This window comes from Phyllostomus discolor, chromosome 6 (genome assembly GCF_004126475.2).
Source record: "Phyllostomus discolor isolate MPI-MPIP mPhyDis1 chromosome 6, mPhyDis1.pri.v3, whole genome shotgun sequence".
Lineage (NCBI taxonomy): Eukaryota > Metazoa > Chordata > Mammalia > Chiroptera > Phyllostomidae > Phyllostomus > Phyllostomus discolor.
The window spans coordinates 160,992,157-161,004,688 of record NC_040908.2 but is presented as its reverse complement, the minus strand read 5'-3'; the positions used below and the strand labels follow the sequence as shown (position 1 = coordinate 161,004,688).

The 12,532-nt window shown below is 38.8% G+C and overlaps 1 protein-coding gene across 2 annotated transcripts in view; it reads right to left on the bottom strand.

Annotated features, from left to right (window-relative positions):
* ZFP91 (ZFP91 zinc finger protein, atypical E3 ubiquitin ligase) overlaps positions 1-12,532 on the bottom strand; it is a 42,035-nt gene that overhangs the window by 13,692 nt on the left and 15,811 nt on the right. The gene's annotated exons all lie outside the window — the stretch shown is intronic.

Here is a 12,532-nt window from a genome sequence, read left to right as displayed (position 1 = left end):
GGACAATTTGGTAATACCAAAATTTAAATGTACACACCTTTTCACATTTATTTCAACTACTAGGAATATATCCTATAAAACTACAATCACACTTATGAAAAAATCCGCATCTATTTAATACCCAAATATCTCACGTGTGGCTTTATCCTAAAGACTATCTAGTTCTAAGTACAATCCAATGAGCTTTACTCATAAAGTAACTTAAAGGCAAAGAAGATAACTTGCTTGAGATCACAAAGCTAGCTAAACAGACCTAGATCTAAAAACCATGTCTTAAGACTAGTCAAGGGCTTTGAAATATAGATCATGGCTGCATTACAGAATTTTTTCAAAGGGAAACACTGAACACTCACTATCAAGTATTACAACGTTAAATTAGTGGGAGAAAATTCTTTTACTCAACCCAACTACTTGGGACTTTTACATCCACTCCATAACCTTCCTGTACTCAATATAGCTCTTTTCTTCTTCATGATGAAAGGACTGTATGCTAATCCCTTCTTATACTGTGGATCTTATCCACTGGACACAAATGATAGCAATCTGATGAGAACTGCTTATCCTCATAAATAAAGCATAATAGCCCATCTTATTAAATACCATTTAATACCCACTCCCCAAAACTCCAGTCTTAAAAAAAAAAAAGAAGCAGCACGGTCAGGGAGTGACATCAGCAAAAATGTTCTTTAACAGATACACACACACACACACACAATCCTGGCCAGAATCAACTTTATAAAAACTCTGGGAAATAGCCCTAGCAGGTGTGGCTCAGTGGATTGAGCACTAGCTTGCAAACTCAAGGGTGGGTCACTGGTTTGATTCCCAGCCAGGGCATGTGCCTGGGTTGCGGGCCAGGTCCCCAGTTGGAGGAGTGTGAGAGGCAACCACACACTGGTGTTTCCCTCTTTCACTTTCCCCTCCCTTTCCCTAAAACTAAATAAATAAAATCTTTTTAAAAACTGGGGGAAAGAAAAAAAGCCTAACTGGGAAATAGTCAAAAGGTTTGTAGCAACCAAGTAAACAATGAATCAAGAAAGAGGCAAGTTAATCAAGACATTTGAACTGAAGGAAACAGAGACCACATAAGACAAAGAATATGGTCTTTAAAAATATGCTCAAAGAGCTATAGAAAACCAATGACAAAGAATTAAATGAAGGAGGAAGATGTTTCTTAAAAAAAACAAACAACAATAAAAAGAGGGCTAACATGGAGGTGTAGGTAGACATTGTGCCTCCTTGCACAACCAAAATAAGGACAACAATTTAGAAACAAAAAACAACCAGTACTGACAGAAAACTGAACTGTATGGAAGTCTGACAACCAAGGAGTTAAAGTAGACACACTCATCCAGACTTGTAGGAGGGGTGGAGTTAGGAGCCAGGAGGAGAGGGGTTTGCAGCAAAAAAAGCAGAGGCTTGCAGACCCCAGGCACACAAGGGGATCCCAGGCGTGCAAGGCTGCAGTGTATAGACCCAGCGAGGTAGCAGACTGTGGAGGGACACAGCACAGCTGGCACCATATTCACAGGCAGATAAACCAGGCAAAACCGGGGAGTGAGACAGACTACACAACCCAGGGTCCTGGGGCCAGGAAATAAAGCCTCAAAACACCAATTGAAAACACCTGTGGGGGTTGAGGTGCCAGGAGAAACTCCCAACCTCAGAGGACAGTTGTTGGAAAGACCCACAGGGTCCTAGAATGTACACAAACCCACCCACCGGGGAAATTGGCGCCAGAAGGGCCCAATTTGCTTGGAGGGAAGCGAGGGAAGTGACTGAAATCTGGCAGAGAGCGGAGCAAGCCCCATTGTTCTCTCTCAGACCCCTGCCCCACACAACCCAGCAACATGGGTGGCTCTACCCTGGTGAACACCTAAGGCTCCGCCCCTCACTACATAACAGGCACATCAAGACGACAAAATGGTCCAAAGGAAAAGAACAGATCAAAGCTCCAGAAAAAATACAACTAAGCGATGAAGAGATAGCCAACCTATCAGATGCACAGTTCAAAACACTGGTAATCAGGATGCTCACACAATTGTTTGAATTTGGCCACAAATTAGATGGAAAAAAAAAAAAAAAGAAGGCTATGCTAAGTGAAGTAAAGGAAAAATGTACAGGGAACCGATAGTGTTGGGAAGGAAACTGGGACTCAAATCAATGGAGTGAACCAGAAGGAAAAAACATCCTACCAGAAAAGAATGAAGAAACAAGAATTCAAAAAATTGAGAGGCTTAGGAACCTCCAGGAAGAGTAACAAGTGGAAAAGTTATTTGAACAAATAATAAAGGAGAACTTCCCCAATGTGGCAAAAGAAATAGACTTCTAGGAAGTTCTGGAAGCTCAGAGAGTCCCAAAGAAGTTGTACCCAAGGAGGAACACACCAAGGCATATCATAATTACATTAGCCAAGATTAAAATGAAGAAGAGAATCCTAGGAGCAGCAAGAGATACATAAGGGGACAGTCACCTACAAAGGAGTTTCCATCAGACTGTCAGCTGATTTCTCAAAAGAGACCTTGCAGGCAAGAAGGAGCTGGAAAGAAGTATTCCAAGTCATGAAAGGCAAGGACCTACATCCCAGATTGCTCTATCCAGCAAAGCTTTCATTTAGCGTGGAAGGGCAGATAAAGTGCTTCTTAGATAAGGTCAAGTTAAAGGAGTTCATCATCACCAAGCCCTTATTATATGAAATGTTAAAGGGATTTACCTAAGAAACAGAAGATAAAAAACATGTATAGTAAAATGACATCAAACTCACAATTATTAACAAATACACCTAAAACAAAAACAAACAACTAGAACAGGAATAGAACCACAGAAATGGAGATCACATGGAGGGTTAGCAACAGGGGAGTGGGAGGAGGAGAGAGGGGGAAAAGGTACAGAGAATAAGTAGCACAGATTGTAGGTAGAAAATAGGAAGAGGGTAAGAATAATATGAGAAATGTGGAAGCTAATGAACTTATAAGTATGACACATGGACATGAACTAAAGGGGGTGAATGTGGGTGGGAGGGGGTATGCAGGGTAGAGGGGAGTGAAGAAGGGAAAATGGGACAACTGTAATAGCATAATCAATAAGATATATTTAAAAAAACATTACACACACTTTTTATTGATTGATTTGAGAAAAAGAGAGGGACATTGATATGATATTCCACTTATTTATGCATTTATTAGTTGTTTTTGTTTTATGTGCCCTGCCCAGGGATGGAACCCTCAATTCTTGGCATACGAGGACAATGCTCTAAACAACAACTGAGCTGCTGGGTTGGCCAAAACGCCCATTTTTCTTCCATAAACGAAAAACACATTTTTCATTTTCACCAGCAACTTTACTGATATGGATATTTTGAGTTGTGTCAGCTATCTCCCACTACTGCCTTCTAGTGGGCAGAGGCCAGGGTGCTGCTAAACATCTTCCAGTGCATATGACAGCCCCATGGCAAAAAATTGTTTGGTCAAAATGTCAATAGTACCAAGAAACTTCACAAGCTACTTTTGACATGTTTGATCAGTCATAGCAGCTTCTCCATGTACTACATACATCTTTTTGCATTTCAGTTGCATTTTTACCTTTCTTGAAATACAGCATAATATGCCAATAATGTGTATTTTCTTCCATCTTCAATATTAAAAATGGCTGCACAAAAATTCATTAATTTTGATGTTTCCCAAGATGAAAAGTAGGTGGAAGCTATACTCACCTCCTCACATGTGCACATCAAAATTACAAGTGAATTATGGACAGTCAACCTGGAAAATCATCTGAAGACTAGTCTTTTTAACCAAGGATATAGAGAGGCCACATTGAAACTGGAAGAGTAGAGACACAGAACAGCTGGCCCTGCATCCACATGTGGTTGAGAATCCAGTAGCAAAGGGTCTCAATCACAAGCTGGGCTCCCCAGCCTAAAGTACCAATGCCAGGAAGAGGAGCCCACATAACATATGGTTGTGAAAATCAGCCCGGATCCCATCAGCCTGGGTGAAGTAGAAGGCTTCTGGAAACCCAGCCGTGTTGTTAAAAGGACAGAGAACAAACTTTTGTTTGCAGGCATTCACCCTGGGGTCTAGCAGCAGGAGGGCAGCTCAGAGGGTATCAGAGTCATACATGGAGAGACTGAGTTGTGTGGCTCCAGGGAAAGAGCTGGAAGATAGCTTCCAATGTCCCTACGTTGAATCCCTTACCAGCACAGCCCACCAATGCCATCGTTCCTGGGTTGGGCATTCCCCACAAATGGCATTAGCCAGGGGAGCTACACTAGCTCCAGCCTGACAGCTCCAAGGCCCTGCCTTACCCAACTTGTGCATGGCTGTAGGTGTTACTAGTGGCAATCAGCCTGGGCCTACATTACAGTTTTTCTTAAAAAATCCTCAAGGAATTCTGGGCAAGTTCATGGGGATACCAGAGACACATGGAGAGATTGAGCTATGTGGCTTTAGGGTGAGGGCTGTTTACCCCATGTGCCTGACCAGCATCACTGACCTCAGATGGGACCCGGCCGGTACACAGTGTTAAGCTGGGGAGCTGCACTTGTTCCACCCTGCCCAGCTTACCCACAGCTGTGAGATTTGCCAGTAGCAACGAGCCTAAGGCTGCATTGTACACTTTCTTTAAAAACTCTTTAGGGAGATCTGGGTGGGGTCAAGGGATGATGGAGACACACAGGGAGAATCTGAGTAGTGCAGAAGTAGGGTAAAAGCCACCTTCCTGCACTGAGCCTTCCCTCCCTACTGCCAAGTCTTAACCTGCTTTATAGTCTGATGAACTCTACTGGTCCACCCTGATGACTTCCTGAGACCCCAAAGCTAAGGTCCACAGGTTTCAGGCAGGTAGAGGCTGGCTTTGATAGACCTTGAGACTTCTGCTGAGGGGCCTCAAACCCAACACTGACACCAAGTCCGAATCTTTATTAACCGGGTGAACACTATTTTCCTGGTGACTCCCTAAGAACTTGCCTCACACAACTCATGTATTGTCTCAGGCTCTTTCAGTGGCCGAGCCTAATGGGAAGTTGACAGGTATAGTAAGTGTCCTGCGCCTTTGGCTCACCTTTCCCAGACCTGGTACTGGTGGCAGCCAGTCTCATACAAAGCTAGGAGCTTTCAATTCACATGCAGGCATAGCAGAGGCAGCTACCAACCGAGGATCACTTTGTAGCTGCTAGTATGCAGCCTAGGGATGATCACAGGTAGCATCTGATGACAACCTGCACAGGGGTTCCTCCCAAGAGGTCCTAGAACAAACATACCTGGGGACTGACCTCAGACTACACAACAGAGCACCACCTAATTAGCACCACAAGCTGCACGCCCAGATGGAGGTCTCGGCAGGCTCCTGACTGTGCTGGGGCAAATTCTGCTTTGTGGAATCAGCTCTCTCACAGCATCTCGTACACTGTAGTCATGACCAATCCTCACAGCCAGCCAGCCTGAGAGTCTCTCTACCCAAGGACATGCTAACAGCAACCAAAGCTCAAATATCACAGGGGGGCACACATAATGCACACGAAGGACACACAAAGCACCAGCTCAGGTTACCAGGGAAACTTGTACCACTGGGCCCCACAGGACACCTACTGTGTAAGACCATCCCACAAAGACTAGGGGTTATAGCTGATCTAATACATAGAAACAAACACAAAGGGGCAGCCACAAATGGGGAGACAAACATGCCACAAATGAAAGAACAGGAGAAATCTTCAGAAAAGGAATGAATGAAATGGAGGCAAGCAATGTTCCAGATACAGAGTTCACAATAATGGTGATAAAGATGATCAAAGAAACTTAGTGAGAACTTCAATAACATAAAAAAGGACAGACACCATAAAAGCAAAACAAAAAACAAAAACCAGTGAGAAACAGAAAATATAATAACTGAAACGAAGAATGCACTAGAAAAAATGAACAGCACAGAGAATCGTATCAGTGACTTAGAAGACAAGGTAGCAGAAAACACTCAATCACCGAAGCAAAAAGAAAAATTTAAACATGAGGATGGTTTAAGGGACCTCTGGGACAATGCCAAGCATAACAACACCCATATCACAGGAATACTGCAAGGAGAGAATGAAGGATTGAAAACCTAATTGAAGAAGAAATAATGACTGAAAACTTCCTTAACCTGGTGAAGGAAAAAGACATACAGTCCATGAAGAGCAGATGAACCCAAAGAGGCTCACACCAAGACACATCATAATTAAAATGGCAAAGGTTAAGACAAAGAGAGAAGCTTTAAAACAGCAAGGAAAAAAAGTTAGTTGCCTACAAGGGAGCTCCCATAAGGCTGATGGCTGATCTGTCAACAGAAAGGCCAAAAGAAATTGACAAGAAATATTCAAAATGATGAAAATCAAGAACCTACAACCCAAACTACTCTACCCAGCAAGGCTATCATTTCAAATTGAAGAAGAAATAAAGAGCTTCCCAGATAAGAACAAGCTAAAAGGAGGTCATCATCACCAAACCCGTATTATAAGAAATGTAGAGACTATTTAGGATTGGGGGGGGGGGGGGGGGGGAAGAAATATGAATAAAATGGCAATAAATACATATCTATCAACAATCACTTTAAATGTAAATAGATTAAATAAATGTTCCAATCAAAAGACGTAAGTTAGCTGAATAAATAGGAAAAAAGACTCATATAAATGCTTTCTATAAGAGACCCACTTGTAGAAAAGACACACAGACTAAAACTAAAGGGATGGAAAAAGATATTTCATGCAAATGGAAACAAACAAAGAAAAGTGTGGGCAACAATACTTATATCTGACAAAATAGACTTTAAAATAAAAGCCAAATAATAATAATAGGCAAAGGACATTCCATAACAATAATGGAATCAATCCAACAAGAGGATATATAACCCTTGTAAACATTTATACACCCAACACTGGAGTACCTAAATATATAAAGTAAATCTTGATGGACATAACTAAAAGAGATCAAAAAGTAATACAGCCATAATATAAAATTTTGATACCCCATTGACATCAATGGATAGAGCTCACAGACACAACATCAACAAGGAAACAACAGCCTTAAATTACACATTAGACCAGATAGGTTTAATTGATATTTTTAGAGCATATCACCACAAAGCAGAATACACATTCTTCTCAAGTGCACATGGAACATTTCCTGAGACAGACCTCATGTTAGGCTACTAAACAAGTCTCAAATGTAAAAAGATCAAAATCATATACAACATATTCTCCGACCACAATGGTATGAAACTAGAAATCATTACAAGAAAAAAAAAAAAAGAAAACCACACATACACACAGAGGCTAAGTAACATGTTACTACACAGTGAATTGGTTAACAATGAGATCAAGGGCAAAAAAAAAAATCACAAAAGAAACCTTGAGACAAATTAAAACACAACAACTTCAAATCTATGGGACATAGCAAAAGAAATTCTAAGAGGGAAATTTATACCAATACAGACCTACCTCAAGAAATAGGAAAAATCTCAAACAATCTAAATTTACACCTAAAGGAACTAGGAAAAAACAGCAAAGCCCAAAGTGAGCAGAAAGAAGGAAATAATAAAGATCAGAGAAAATACACGAGTCTTAAAAAAAAAAAAAAAAAGGATCAATGAAACCAAGAGCTGGTTCTTTGAAAAGATAAAGGTTGATAAACATTTAACCAGACTCATCAAGGAAAAAATGAGAGAAGATCCAAATAAATAAAGCCAAAATGAAAGAAAAGTGACAACTGACACCACAGAAATTCAAAACATCATAGGAAAATACTACAAATAATATGCCAACAAACTGGACAATCTAGAAGAAATGGATTAATTCCTAGAAACATATACTCCTTCAAGACTGAATCAGGAAGAAACAGAAAATCTGAACACACTGATTACAACCACTGAAATTGAAGCAGTAATCAAAAAACTCCCATCAAACAAAAGTCCTCTACTGGACGGCTTCATAGGTGACTTTTATCAAACATTCAGAAAAGAATCAACACCAATCCTCAAACCATTACAGAAAGTTTTATGGAAGAGAAGACTTCCAAGCTTGTTTTATTATAAGGCCAGCATTATCCTGATTCTGAAACCAAATAAAGGCATCACAAATAAAGAAAATTAGACCAATATCCCTGATGAGCATAGATGCTAAAATCCTTAACTAAATATTAGCAAACCAAATCCAGCAATTCATTAAAAAAATTCACACAGCATGATCAAGTGGGATTTATTCCTGGGATGCAAAGTTGGTTCAATACCTGCAAATCAATTAAAGTGACACACCACATAAACCAAATGGAAGAATAAAAACCACATGATTGTATCAACAGATGTCAAAAAAGCATTTGACAAAAATCCAACACCCATTTATGATAAAAAAAAAACCTCTCAAGCAAAGTGGGAACAGAGGGAACATATTTCCATATACTACAAGCCATAAATGACAAACCCTCAGCTGATATGATACTCAAGGTGGAAAAACTGAAAGTGTTTCCCTTATCAGGAACAAGGCAGGGAGGGATGTCCACTTTCACCTTTTATTAAACATAGTACTGGGAAGTCCTAGTCAGACAGACAAGAAGAAATAAAAGGCATCCAAATTGGAAAAGAAGTAAAACTGTCATTTACACAAGACATGATACTATATTGAGAGAATCCTGATGATTCAACCAAAAAAAAATTACTAGAACTGATAAGTGAATCCAGTAAACTATCGGGATATAAAATAATGTCTTGTGTAAATGACAGTTTTGAAGAGAGAGACATGTCTGTCTGTCTGTCTCTCTCTCTCTCCCCCCCACCTTCCTAAAAAATAAATAAATAAAATCTTAAAAAAAAAATACCAATAGCATTTTGGGTAGAACTAGAACAAATAATCCAAAAATTTATATGGAACCACAAAAGACACCAAATAGCAACAATCTTGAGAAACAAGAATAAAGTTGAAGGTATCATGCTACCTGTTATCAAACTACACTACAAAGTTATAGTAATAAAAAGTGCATGGTACAGTGTACTGGCATAAAAATAGACAAAGTTCAGTGGAACTGAATAGACAGCCCAGAAGTAAACTCATTCCTACATAGTCAATTAATAGGAGACAATGGAGGCAAGAACATATAATGGGATAAAGACCATCTATTCAATAAATGGTATTAGGAAAATTGGACAGATACATATAAAAAAATAAATCTAGACAACCATCTTACATCATGTACAACAATTCAAAATGGATTCAAGACTTAAATGTAAGATTTGAAAACATAAATCTCCTAGAAGAAAAAATGGGCAGCAAAATCTCTGACATTTCCCTTAGCTGTATTTTTCTGATGTATCTCCTCAGGTTAGGGAAACAAAAGAAAAACAAACAAATGGGCCTATGTCAAACTAAAATGTTTTCGCACAACAAAGGAAATCATCAACAAAATGAAAAGACAACCTATTGAAAGAAAGAAAATATTCGCCAATGACAGAGGGTTAATACCCAAAATTTATAAAGAACTCATACAGCTCAACATTCCCCCAAAATAAATCCAATTAAATACTATATAGAGGACCTGAACAGACACTTCTCCTAACACATACAGACGGCCAACAGACATATAAATAGATGCTCAGTGTCACAAATCATCATAGAAACGCAAATGAAAAATACCCTAAGATATTTCACACCTGTCAGAATGGCCATCATAAACAAATGAACAAACAAGTGTCGGAGAGGATGTGGAGAAAAGGGAACCCTAGTACACTGTTGGTGGGAATGCATCATTGGTGTAGGCACTATGGAGTATAAAGTTCCCTCAACTATGGCATTTCCTCATAAGCCAACAATTCCACTTCTGGGTGTCTCTGTAGAAACCTGAAACATTAATTTGAAAGAATATATACACTCGTGTGTTCACTGTAGTATTATTTACAACAGCCAAGGGATGGGAGCAACCTAAGTGCCCACCAATAGACAAGTGGATAAAAAATGGTGGTACATATATACAATGAAATCTTACTTGGGAATAAAAAGAATAAAAGTTTACCATTTGTGACAGCATGGATGGACCCAGAGGTTACTATGCTACATGAAACAGAAAGACAGGAAAAGATAAAAACCTTATGACTACACTTATATGTGGAATCCAGAGAACAGAAACTACACAAAAACAGACACAGATACAGAGATCAAACTGATGATTGCCAGGTAAAGGACTAAATTTAAAAAATGAGAAATTAAAACATTCCCAGATAAAAGTGGAGTTTGTTGCTAGTAAACCTGCTCTACAAGAACTGCTATCGGGAGTCCTCCAGGCTGAAATAAAAGGACATGACACAGTAACTCAAAGCCTTATGAGGAAATACAGCTGTAAAGGTAATTACACAGGTAAACATGAAACAGTATTATTGTACATTTGGCATTTAACTCCTTTCTTTCCCCCCTACATGACTTAAAAGACAAATATATAAAACATGTAACAATATATGTTAATGGGCACACAATACTGTATAGAAAGATACCAGATGCTGATTTGTTTTTACTTAACAGTTTGTTTTCGAATTTATCTCTTCCCTCTCAAATTTTGGTATAACCAGGCTGCACTCTCCACACTTTGCTTGGAAATTTTCTCAGGTAAATGCAAGTTCACTACTTAGAAGTTCTACTATGCCCCGAACAGAACATAGTTCTTGCGGCTCTGTAACAAGGATCCCCTTTCTTTCCCCCATTTTCCAACAACATGTTCATCATTTTCCTCTATGGCCTCCCCAAATCACCTTTAACACCCATTATTTCTGCCAACTGTCTCCTAAGGCAATCTAGGTTGCTTTTTATTGACTAAGTGCCTCAGAATTCTCCCAGACACTACTAGCCATTAACCAAAACCATTTCCACATTTTTAGGTACTTTGTTATAGCAACACTCCACCTCTGGTACCAACATTTGTGTTCCGTTTACTAGGGCTGCATATGAAATTACAACAAAGACTTATTTACTGCAAAGATCCTATTTTCAAATAATGTCATATTCACAGGTACTCAACATTTCTTTTTTGGGGGGTGAGGGGGATGAAGGGGGACAATTCTACACCCTGCAAGTAGCTCTACTGGTATCAGACAAAGTAGAGTTCAAGTCAAGAACTGGTGTAGGATGCCCCGGCCAGGTGGCTCAGTTGGTTGGAGTGTCATCCTGTACACCAAAAGGTTGTGGGTTCGATCCTGGGGTGGTGGGGCACGCGTATGGGAAGCAATCCATCAGTGTTTCTTTCTGCCCCTCCACCCACTTCCTCTCTCTAAAATCACTTAAAAACATATCCTTGGGTGAAGATTTAAAAAACTGTTATAAGGGCCAATAAATCAGGATATAAGAATTATAAACCCATACATACCTAACAAATGAAATGAAAAACAACAGAATTGAATGGAGAAACAGGCAGTACTAAAATTAGTTGGACACTTCAATACCTTACTTTAGCGAACAGAATAATCAGAAATTCCATTAGGAAACAGAGGACTCGAGCAAATCTATAGAAAACTTAGGCCACACATATAAAGAATACTTCATGCCCCCAAATAGCAGGAAACAATCTTCTCAAGTTCACACAGAAGATTCTCCAGATCATGTGTTAGTACAAAAGAAGCCTCAAATTTTAAGAGACTGATATATAAAGTCTGTTCTCTGATCACAATGAAATGAAACTAGAAATCAGTACCATAAAGAAAACTAGAAAATTCACAAGTATGTGGAAATTAACACACTCTTAAACAATCAATGAGTTAAAGAAGAAATCATAAGGGAAATTAGAAAATACTTAAAGATGAATGAATGAAAATAAAAACACAACATACTCTAACTATGTACTGCAATGATAGGAGTGCTCAGAGGAATATTTAGACATAATGCCTACATTAAAATAGAAAAAAAAATCATGTTTAACAATAACCTAACTTTACACCTTAAAATGGGAAGGAGCCAACTAAACCCAAAGCTACTAGAAGAAAGGACAGAAAGCAGAGATAAATGAAATTAAGAAAATAGAAAACCAATAGGGAAAACTCAATAGAACCAAAAGCTGGCTCTTTAAAAAGATCAATGAAATTGACAAAACTTTAGCTAGACTAAGGGAAAACAAAAGAAGATTCTAATTACTAAAATTAGAAATAAAACTGGGGACATTATCACTGACTTTACAGAAATAAAAAAGATTATAACAGAACACAATGAAAAACTGCATACCAACAAATTAGATAACCTACACAAAGTAAACGAATTCTTACACATACACATACTAACTCAAGAAACAGAGAATCTATATTTACTTGTAACAAGTGAAGACACTGACTTTAGTATTAATCAAATACCTCCCAAAGGATATAAAAGTCCAGAAGCAGATGGTTTCACTAGTGAATACTAAATATTTAAAAAAGAATTAACAATAATCCTTCTAAAACTCTTAAAGAAAAACCCCAAACAAACAGGAAGAGGGAATGTCACCTCATTCTATAAGGCCACTATTACTCTGATACCAAAGCCAGACAAAGGTACCATAAGTAA